Source organism: Acyrthosiphon pisum, chromosome X, assembly GCF_005508785.2.
Source record: "Acyrthosiphon pisum isolate AL4f chromosome X, pea_aphid_22Mar2018_4r6ur, whole genome shotgun sequence".
In the NCBI taxonomy this organism is placed as follows: domain Eukaryota; kingdom Metazoa; phylum Arthropoda; class Insecta; order Hemiptera; family Aphididae; genus Acyrthosiphon; species Acyrthosiphon pisum.
In genome coordinates, this window is record NC_042493.1 from 37,574,876 (window position 1) to 37,585,905 (window position 11,030).

Sequence of the window (11,030 nt, forward strand, 5' to 3'; positions counted from 1 at the left end):
TTTAGAAGCGAATCATAAGCATCTTTAGTAATGATATTATAATGATTGTCTTTTTTTCCTTCCACCGATTCCATAAGCTTCTTAAAAAACCGTTCTCGGGTACTCATTTCTCTTTCAGTTTCCAACATGATACCAAAGTATACAGTGACCTTAGGACAATTTTCAAAATCGGCGAATGTTAACGAGAGCGAAAAAAACAACTTCGAACGGGCAATTCACGACAAAAACACGTAGGTACAACGACTAGGACGAACACAATCGCACTGGCGAAACACAGCCGACGATATAAGCTGATCTTTAGATCAATATCGTATTATTATTAATATTATTGTAGGTATAATCTGTCGAAGTTATATCGTATCTAAGTGTTGGATGACTAGTTAAAGTTATCTTAATTGATTTGATAGTCGACCGGTCAAATAATTATCGAGCAATATTTATAGATCGTCTGTGGTCGCGTGAGTTTTATGTAGTACGAGTTTAAATACAATATAATATTATTGTCATGCATTTTAGTTAAAACTAGTTTTTACTGACTTAGTTGAACCTGCGGTGAATTCTAGTTTTAACTAGTTAAGACCAGAAATGACTAAAGGGATTTGTGGAAACTAGTATTGACTAGTTAAAACTAGTTTCGACGGATTTCGGGTTTTAACTGTAACAAATACATATACATTCCTAACTTCATTCGGATCTATGAATACTAATCCAAAAATATAATGCAGCCATTTTCCAACTTCGCTTGTGTCATCTCTGTATTCAACAGAAAGACCTAACTCTTGTATTTTTCTGTACCATGCTTGTGTGAGGTGAAATCTACAACACTCTATTTTTGTTTCGGGCCAAACATTTAAAACTGCATTGTGTATAGACTATTCAAGATCTACTATTACCGTCTTAGGAGAAAATAATAAATTCATATCAATACATTTATCTACTAAAAACTTTAATACTCGCTCATAAGATAAAGAAGATTTATCTGATAATAAACAAAATATTAATGGTATATAGTAACCATTTATATATCCATATAAAGTCACCAATTGTTTAAAAAAACTTAGTGCAATAAGAAAACGTGCCATCTAAATAAATGATTTCTGATTCTGTTAAACAATTTAAATTTGAAGAGCATGCAAATATTATTGTGTTATGATGTTCGTCATTTAACAACAAAAAATTTTCATTTTTAGAAGTCTCTACTTCAAATGTTTTCAATATATTATAAAATATTTTTGGGTAATGCTGGAAAAATGTTGTGCTTTGCATTATACATATTTCTTTTAATTCGTAATAAGTCACTAGTATAAATGGCGTCACTATTATTTTCCTGCAAAACTTTACGTAATATTTTCCGTTGAGCATCAGATACATTTTCAGTTGCTTTCCGCTTTCCCGATTGCGTTATACACAAATGTTGTACCTTTTGCTCATCAGAAGCGTGATCAATGTGTTCTAAATTTGATCTTGATACATTTTCCCTATCTGAAAAAATATTTATGATTGTCTAAGCTAGAATACAACAAATTTAATTAAATAATTACATACCGATAGTGTTGATTGCTTATGAAACATAAATGAGGACATAATCAGCAATTCTTTGTTTCGTTGACCTAAAACATACTTGAAACTTGGTTGAGTGGCTTGAGCCATTATAGTTAATATCGTTTAAATATTTAAATCAAAAATCGGTAAACGGTAATTAAATATTCAAATCAAAAATAGGCTAATGGTAATTAAATATTTAAATTACAAATACAGGTTTTAACAGTAATACAATTGATAATAAATATTTAAAATGATATCACAATCGCTGCAGTGTAGCCAATTCATACTGTAGCAATCACATTTAAAACAACTCGGGAGAGTTTAAACATTTCCTTCAAGATAATCAATTTAATTTAAAACATTATAATTAAGAATTTATATTAGAAAAAATTTATTTATTTAATTAGTATAATATTATAAATTAAATTTGAAATTTGAAGCCCACAGTTTTTAAGTAATCCAATCTTGACTTTTTTTTTTTATGTATAAGTTCCATTGAACTATATTGGAGTTTACTTTAGAGCTGCGTTTAGTAGTTTTTCGTCCATTTGATTGTATTTTTAAGTAAACTTCTGCCTGATTTTGTTTGAGCATTTCGATAAAATTATAAATAGGTGGGTGTGGGTTATAAAATTGATCTTTTAAATGACGGTAGTATGATTCTGGACCATTAGTAGTCCTTGGCTCGTTCGAAGGTGGCTCAGCCCACAGGTGCGGTGGATATCTGCTGTCATTTTCAATACAATTTGCTAAAATATAATCAGAAAACTCTGATATCTTATAATCGTCAGGAGCAATAGAAAATAGTTCATAAAACGTATCAGAAATTTCAGTAGAATGTAAATAAGCCAATCCAAAGAAATACTTTAACCAATTTTAAATTTCTGATTAAGTTTTGTCGTATTCAATTTTAAGTCCCAATTTTCCAATTTGTCTGTACCAAGCTTGTCTTAGGTGAAACCGGCAACATTTAATTTGTGCATTTGGAAAAGTACGCAAGACGCCATTATGAGCAGATAGTTCAAAATACATAAGTATATTTTCAGGTTTTAATTCTTTCCTACATAATGTTTTTTATTAAATGCCACATGTTGGCATAAATATCAGTTGTTTTGGATGGCAACAGACAATACACTACTTGAACGTACATTGATTTATGTGGAACATGAATTGTATAAAGTTGTTCAAAATGAGCGGGACAAACATAAAATGTACCATCGCATAAAATAGTACAACTGTTATTGACTTAATATTCTAAATTACTCTTAGTCGTGAAAATTATAATTCTAGACTCTTCATCTACATGGCAAAAATCTTCATTACGATTTGTTGTTATGCTATTGATTTTTAATTGTTGGATGAGTTCTTTAATGAAGTAGGTTTTGCGGGAATTATTTTCCGGCGTGCTCTATACATGGATTTTCTTATACTAGACATATCACCGTGTAATATATTATAGACTTCTTTAAACACAACAATATTTAAGACACAATGCTGATTTATTTCAATTAACTCGACAAATTAATAACACACACATAGGATAACCGTCACATCCGTCGCATGGATCGATACTGCTCGGTCGCGTACAGTTATGCCTACTGCCTATCTCCTTATCATAGTATATATTGATAACATTCGGGCACCCTGTCCTTAGGCTGTCCTCAGCCGTCTTAGCTTACAACAAGAGATTCAAAATATTCAAAGTAAAACAACTTAAAATTATACGGAAAAATACAAAAAATATAAAACATAACATAACAAATAATATGATATTTTTCATATAACCTAATAGATATAGTCTTTTAGTTTCTGTGGTAGTCTTCGTTGTCGCTCTGACCGTCTTCATGGCTGTCACCAGCATTTTCTTCTTCATTACCAGTATCTTGCTCGTCCTCGTAGGGTAGTTCCTTTTCTCCTTCGGCTTCGGGTAGATGGTACCCCTTGATGTGTGATACATGTACAGTGGTTGCATAACGTCATTCGGTAAAACCTCTGTTATTACTAGTGGACCTCAGTACTTTGACTGTAGTTTGGTTGACTCACCAGTTACTTCTGGTGACTTTCGAATAAATACCACCTCTCCTACTTGATACAACATTGGTTGACTATGCTTTGGGTCATACCTTTCTTTCCAAATCTGGTGTTCTGCTACTATCCGCTCGATACTATCCTAGAGAATAAATTACAAAATAGCTCTCTCCAACCTCCACTTAGTACCAAATCTACTCCTCCTGTGCGCTTAACGCAACTCCCCCCTATGTCAACTCCCCCTATAACTAGTTCTAGTCTTCTTTCCTCAACAATTGTTTCACGAGGACCCTTTTATGAACCCTTCTACTAATAGTCTCCCCAATAATTCTATATCAGTTATTCTAAATTATCCTAATAATCATTCCCTGTATAATGAAAATCCAAATAATATAACTAATAATATGTCTAACGTCACTGGCATAACACTGGATCCTCGCGCTCGTAGGATACCTAAGTATAATGGGCAACTATCCCCCCTACATTCTGCAGAATTTTAGATAAGGTGGATCAATATTTCCTAATGCATAACGTCCCTGATCCGGTAAAAATTAATTTTGTTAGTGAAAACTTAACTGGGCGTGCTTTATTGTGGTACACCACTCTCCCCCCCCCCCCTCTAGTAGTTTATAATGGATTTGTTAGATTATTCCGTGAGTATTTTTGGTCCCCCAGTCTATAGCGTTTCATTCGAAATGAATTATTCCGTCCGTATTACCACCGCGACACTGCCACCATGTCAGAACATGCCATGGATTGGATCAATCGAGCCCGTCACCTCCAGCCCCTATAGACCTATAGCCTATAGACCAGGTGCAGATGGTCGATCAAATAACTTACTCCCAGTGGCCCACACAATAATGGTAATCACAACAATTATCATAATCCCCAAAATTCTCAACAAAACAACTATCAAAATTCTCCTGGTCATTCAAACCAAAATAGGTATCCCCCCGTCAAAACAGTCATAACAATATACAACAATTTAACAATAATCAAAATAATAATCATCAGTCTCAACCAGCGCGACAGTCCAACCAGGCCGGTCCTTCACAGGAAAACTAGGTTCGACTAAGCCCGCAAGGATGTGCACTGAGTCCCACCTTAATAATCTTCAAAACATAGCCATGCTCACGCATCCATGAGACTCTGTCATTGAACCTACCACTCTCCCAAGCTATTGCCCTGAAATTGTAATAACACTATTTAATAATACTCACCATGCTCTCTTAGATACAGGCGCTTCAATATCTGCAATCTCTCAAGACCTTTTTTCACTTTTAAATTTAAATCCTGATCAACATAAAATTTCCCTCTTCCCACTCACAGGTATTCAATTAACAACAGCCCTCAGTAATAAATCTATAAAAATAAAATCTCATATATATTTAAATTTTTCAATACAAACTTATAACACTCATGGTATATTTTTAGTGGTACCCCAACTGTCTACTCCCCTCATATTAGGTACCGACTGGTTGTTGGAGAACGGAGTGACCATGCATTCAACTATGATCTGGCAATTGATTATTGTGGAGATAAATCGGTAACAATTGGGGAAATGACAATAATTTGTAAATATTGTAAGGCGTTAAAATACAGTGGTGAATCTAATAGATTATGTTGTGCTGGAGAAAAAGTAAAATTGCCACAATTGGTCCCACCACCAGATCCTTTACGATATTTAGTTTCTGGGATTAGAAATGATTCTAAACATTTCTTGGCAAACATTCAAAAGTATAACAGCTGTTTCCAGATGATATCGTTTGGCGCTACAAATATTATACATGACAATTTCATGCCAACTTTCAAGGTATTATACAATATTAAAATTTGTATATTATAATATGTATACAAAATAATTATTGGACAAATTTAAAAATTACAGATACAAGGACAAATTTATCACTTACTGGGGTCGATGTTACCACTACCAGATGCAGATCATCAATTTTACAAATTTATTTTATGGGCAATACAGATGCGGAAGTTGACAAGCGTTGTGATCTTTTATTTATCGATTGCGGAAGTACGAATATACGTACTGATATACGCTCATATACAAGAAAAAAAAAAGAATGTTGTAGGTATATCATAAATAATAGATTAGAATAATAAACGTTTTTTTGTAATATTTTTTTCATTAATTTTACCAATTTGAATTCAATATTCATAATTAAGACAGTACAACGTCTGTCGGGTCAGTAATTAACACACAGTTGAATACATATAAGAGGTAGGATTTTTAACGGGCTACGAAGTGCACGGGTTCAGCTACTTTGTATTAAAAAATTAACTACTGATTATTTCCCCAAATATGGTGTACCCAAAAATATTGTTTCAGACCATGGTAGGCAATTCATAAATAAATACAGGCAAACGTTCCTCACAAAATATAATGCTCAAGTCTCCTACACTAGTGTATACCACCCACGATCAAATCCTGTAGAACGTGTTATGCGAGAACTGGGTCACATGTTCCGTACATACTGCCACAAACACCACTCCTTTTGGCCTCAGTACATACCTTATATCGAATGGACATTAAATAACCTCCGTCATGAATCTACATACCAAACCCCTTCAGAATTATTCATTAAAGATCAAAAAAATAACCCCCCACTCAGTTCATACATTTTCCTAGTGATAATTTCCCAATAGACTATAATAAAAAATTAACCCTCGCTCAAGAAGTACAACTTTCAAAATCAGAATACAGAAAAAAATATCATGAAGAACGCCTCAATCCCACTCACTTCAAAATAAATGATGTGGTCTTAGTCCGAATCCATAAACTCAAGTAATAATATTGATAAAAAAATCTCTAAATTTTTCTTATTATATGACGCGGTGTATCCGAATTGGTTCCGAAACGTCCGAATTGGTTCCCAGTTTGTCACAAAGGGTATAACTGAATTGGTTCCCAGGTTGATACTAAGGGTATATCCGAGTTGGTTCCAAGTTCCAGGGTAAAAGCATTTTAAATTTTCCTTCCCATTTTATACAGACTTAGGACTGTCCACATAATATTATGCTTTTTTGTCATAAATGCTACTTTTTTTTTATTTTTTATTATATATCTTTTTTTTAATTCGTCCAGTAAAATAAAATTTTATATAATAATAAAATATATTTTTAAATTGTCCATTTAATTTGTTTTTTTTTAAATCAAAATATAACATTTCTTTCATTTCTTTTTTTTTATAAGTTTTGTGTATTATTTAGGTAAAAATGTATAACAAACATTTTTGATAAACTCTAATGTTTCGAGTCTAATCTATTTATTTCATTATTTTCGTATTTATCCATTTCTGTTTTTATATATATTTCCTTATTTTTAGATTTAATATTTTGTTGCTTCTCTGTACTTCGCAATTTTACGTATGTTTCTATTTGAACTTCTTTTAATACATCGATGAATTGAAAGATGTTTGGATGTGCGGAATAAAAGCAACTGTTGAACTTGCTGTGAAATGATTCATAGCAATTAGTTGTTCGTTCTATACTACTGGTATATTCAGCACGCATTGTTGGTGGAAATGAGCTATCTTTTTCAATATAATGTTCAAGTATGTAATCAAAGAATTTTTGAAGTTTTCCATTAATCGGTTTTAATAACATCAACTCATTAGTATAGCAATCATTAACTTCTTCGGGCGATAATAAGGATAAGCCAAAAAACAATTGTTTGGCCTATTTCGGAATCGTTATTTTTAAATTACTTTGAAAGCCCTAATTGTTGTATCTTCCTCCACCATGATTGGCCCAAGTGAAACCGACAACCTTTTAATTGAGCTGAAGGCCATACTTCGGAAATCGCTACATGAATGGCTCTTTCAAAGTCAACATATATTTTATCCAGTTTTAAATAATTTTGAATTAAACGAAAAGCTTTTGTATGCATATTACTTGTTTTATTTGGAAGTAAAAAAAAAACTAGAGGGACATAGAAGTTATTTTTTACACAGTGAATTGAAAAATGTTGGTAAAAATTCTTTGGACAACTTTTAAAAGTACCGTCAATAAACACAGATTTCATTTGACTTAAAATTTCCAAAATGCTATCACATGGAAATCCAATAATATTGGTTTCAGCACTGTTAATAAATAAAAAATGTTCTCCCCGATTAGTTATTAAATTATAATTATTTAATATATTATGAGTCTCGCTCAATGTTTTAGGCAACGTAGGTACTTTACTACACCGACTATAATGTATATTTTTTCTAATTCTACATAAATCTTGAGCATCTATGGTTTCAATATCAGATTTAGCCAACTCACAGCGAATAATTTTTGCTGGCCACTCATGTAATACTTTTTGAGCTTTTTGTTTTGAAATGTTACTTAATTTCTGTCTGTTAAGTTTTTTTTCATTATCTTTTTCATGATGATGTGATATATTTTTTTTTTTTTTTTATTGATCATAAATACAACTTGGCTGCATAGGCCATTAGTTTACATGTCTTGATTATTGTTTAAATTATATACATAATATTCTTATATTAACTATACAATTACATTTTATTAATTAAATTAGTAAGTTTAAGGAATTTCAAAGTTTTTCTGTTCTGGTCTGGGTTTGGTCCGAGGGTTGCATCGAGGGTTTTGGTTAAGTTTAGATCTAATCGGTCATAAGTAAAGCATTCTGTCAGGATGTGTTTGATGGTGAGGCGTTGCTCACAAGCTTCGCAGCTAGGAGGTTCGTCTTTTGACATGATGTATCCATGGGTTAGCCTGTGTATCCGATTCTTAAACAATTTAGAGTGGTTTCGTCCTTTCGATTAAGGTTAGGATTATCCCATCTGAAGGTTGTTGACTTGATTTGGTTTAGTTTTGTGGTCTGACTATTCCAAGCTATATGCCATTTTTTTCTTATAGATGTTTTCAATGAGTTTTTGAGGTCATCGTAGGTCAGGGAGTCTAGTAATAATGTGTCGTTGTTGGAGACTGCAATTTTGGCATACGTGTCCGCAGTTTCATTTCCTATAATTCCGGTATGCCCCGGAATCCATATCAGTATAATTTGTTTTTTTTTTTTCTTGGCTTCGTCTAGTTTATTTTGGATGAGGATGGCAATGTCACTGGTGTAAGTTTTGTTTTTAATACTGTTTAAGGCGCTGAGAGAGTCACTAAGAATTAAAAAATTGGTGTACGCTGAGGTGTTTGCTATTTCTATGGCTTTTAAAATTGCCAGAGCTTCGGCAGAGAATATTGAGCACTCATTTGGAAGTTTGAATGTTAAGTTTTGGTTTTCAAGTATGATTGCGATTCCAACCCCATTGTCTGCCTTTGAAGCATCGGTAAATATTTTTTGAAAGTTCTTGTATTCATTAAGGATTCCAAGCACGTGACTTTTAAATATCTCAGGGGCTGTATTATGTTTGGATAGGGTGTTTAGCTCGGTGTTAATTTGGTAATTGTTTTCCCAAGGGGGAGTCGAGTTGAATTCACGTGGCATAATTTTGACTGGGGACAGTACGTTTTCATTGGTCAGCTTAACGATTTCGTTGTTTATGCAAGTCTTGCGATGTACTTATTGGATAACTCTATTCTTCTCAGTGTAGGATGGGGTATGCCGGCTATATTATTGATGCTGAGTGTTGGGCTGCTGCGGAAGGCTCATATTGCTAGTCTTAATCCGCTATTATTTACTGTATCTATCAGTCTTAGGGTTGGTTTGGCTGCTGTTCTATATAATATTGACCCGTAATTGATTTTGGATTGAATGATTGCGTTGAATATTTTTATTAGAGACTTGGAATCGCTGCCCCATGAAGTATGGGATAATATTTTGATTATTTTTAGTGCGTTGCTTGTGGTTTTTTATAGGTGTTTTGTGTAGGGAGACCAAGTTTGACGTTTATCGAATAAAATTCCTGACATTTTAACGATGTTATTATTGGGAATTAGGGTATCATTTAGTTTGATATTTAGCTCATTGACTCTTTTTTTTGTAAAAGTTGAACAACAGGACTTTCCAGGGGAAAAGTTGAATCCGGTTTTACTTGCCCATTTTTCTATGTTGTTGGTTGTTATTTGTAGAAAATTTTGCACAGTTTGGGCCTTGTTGCTTCTGCACCAGTAGTTGAAATCATCAGCAAATAAGTTGTATTTTACTGGAGGGTTACAGTTCTGGGTGATGTCATTAATTGCAATAAGGAAGAGTGTTACTGAAAGAGCTGAACCTTGAGGTACTCCGTTTTCTTGTGTGAATTCGCATGAAAAATGATTATTGGCTTTTACTTGGAATTTCCGATTTACAGTAAAGTCAGTTAAGGTATTAAGCAGTCTACCTTGGCATAGGAATGAATTTAATTTAACAATAATATTATGTCTCCAAGTAGTGTCATATGCTTTGGCTATATCTAAGTTAATTACGTCCATAAGTTGTTTGTTTTCTAATGTTAGTTTGATTTCTTCGTTAATTTCGTATAGGCAATCCATAGTGCTTCTATTTTTCCTAAACCCATTTTGTTTTGGGGAGAAAAAAAAGGTTTTTTCTAAGTACCATGAAAGTCGATAGTTTATTATTTTTTCAAATAATTTACACATAGTATTGAGGAGAGTTATAGGTCTGTATCCATCAGTTTTAAATTGGGTTTTTTCGGGTTTGAGTATGGGTATTATGATCCCTGATTTCCATTTTTTTGGCCAGTATCCCTCATTCCATATTCGATTATATATGCTGAGAAGAAATTTAAGGGTCTTAATGCTAAAGTTTTGGATAAACGCGTAAGGGATAGAATCAGGTCCAGGACTGTTGCTTTTACATTTTTTGAGTGTGAGCATTATTTCGTGTAAATTGATTGCCTTGTTGATATGTGTTTGGTCTACATGGTTTTTGTTGGCAGTATTAATTATATCTTCTTTCTCACATTTTTCTTTATGAATTAGAAAATGAGGTTTGTAGTAGTTGTCGCTACTGTTATTATAAAAATATTCACCTAGTTTGCTAGATATTTGGTCGACGTTACTTATTAGTTGGTTTGTATTCATGTCCATTAGATTAATTTTTCGATGGCGTCGGAGTCCTTTTAATGATTGGATTTTGTTCCAAACTAATTTAGTGTCGGTTTTTTCAAAAATGCTACTAGTAAACGTTTCTCATGCCAGTTTTAGATTCTGAGTGGAACGATGAATGTATTGATTTTACAGTGATGTGTGTTTTTTTATTTTTTTTTTACTTTTTTATTTTTTTGTGTGTGTACACGATAAGTAGTCGAAATAATGTTACGATTTTCAACTTCAGTATCTCGTTCGATCGGAAAGTGAATATCGTTGGTGCATTGGGGAGGTCAAAATTTAAATTTCCCAGTAGTTTTCAAAAGCGCCGGGAAAAACAAAGAAAAATTATGGAAAAACGGGAATTTTTAGCGAAATCGATTTTTTCACAAAATTGATTTGGTTTTGGTGTACTTTAAAAAAATGACGTAGATACATGAAATTTTGACTGA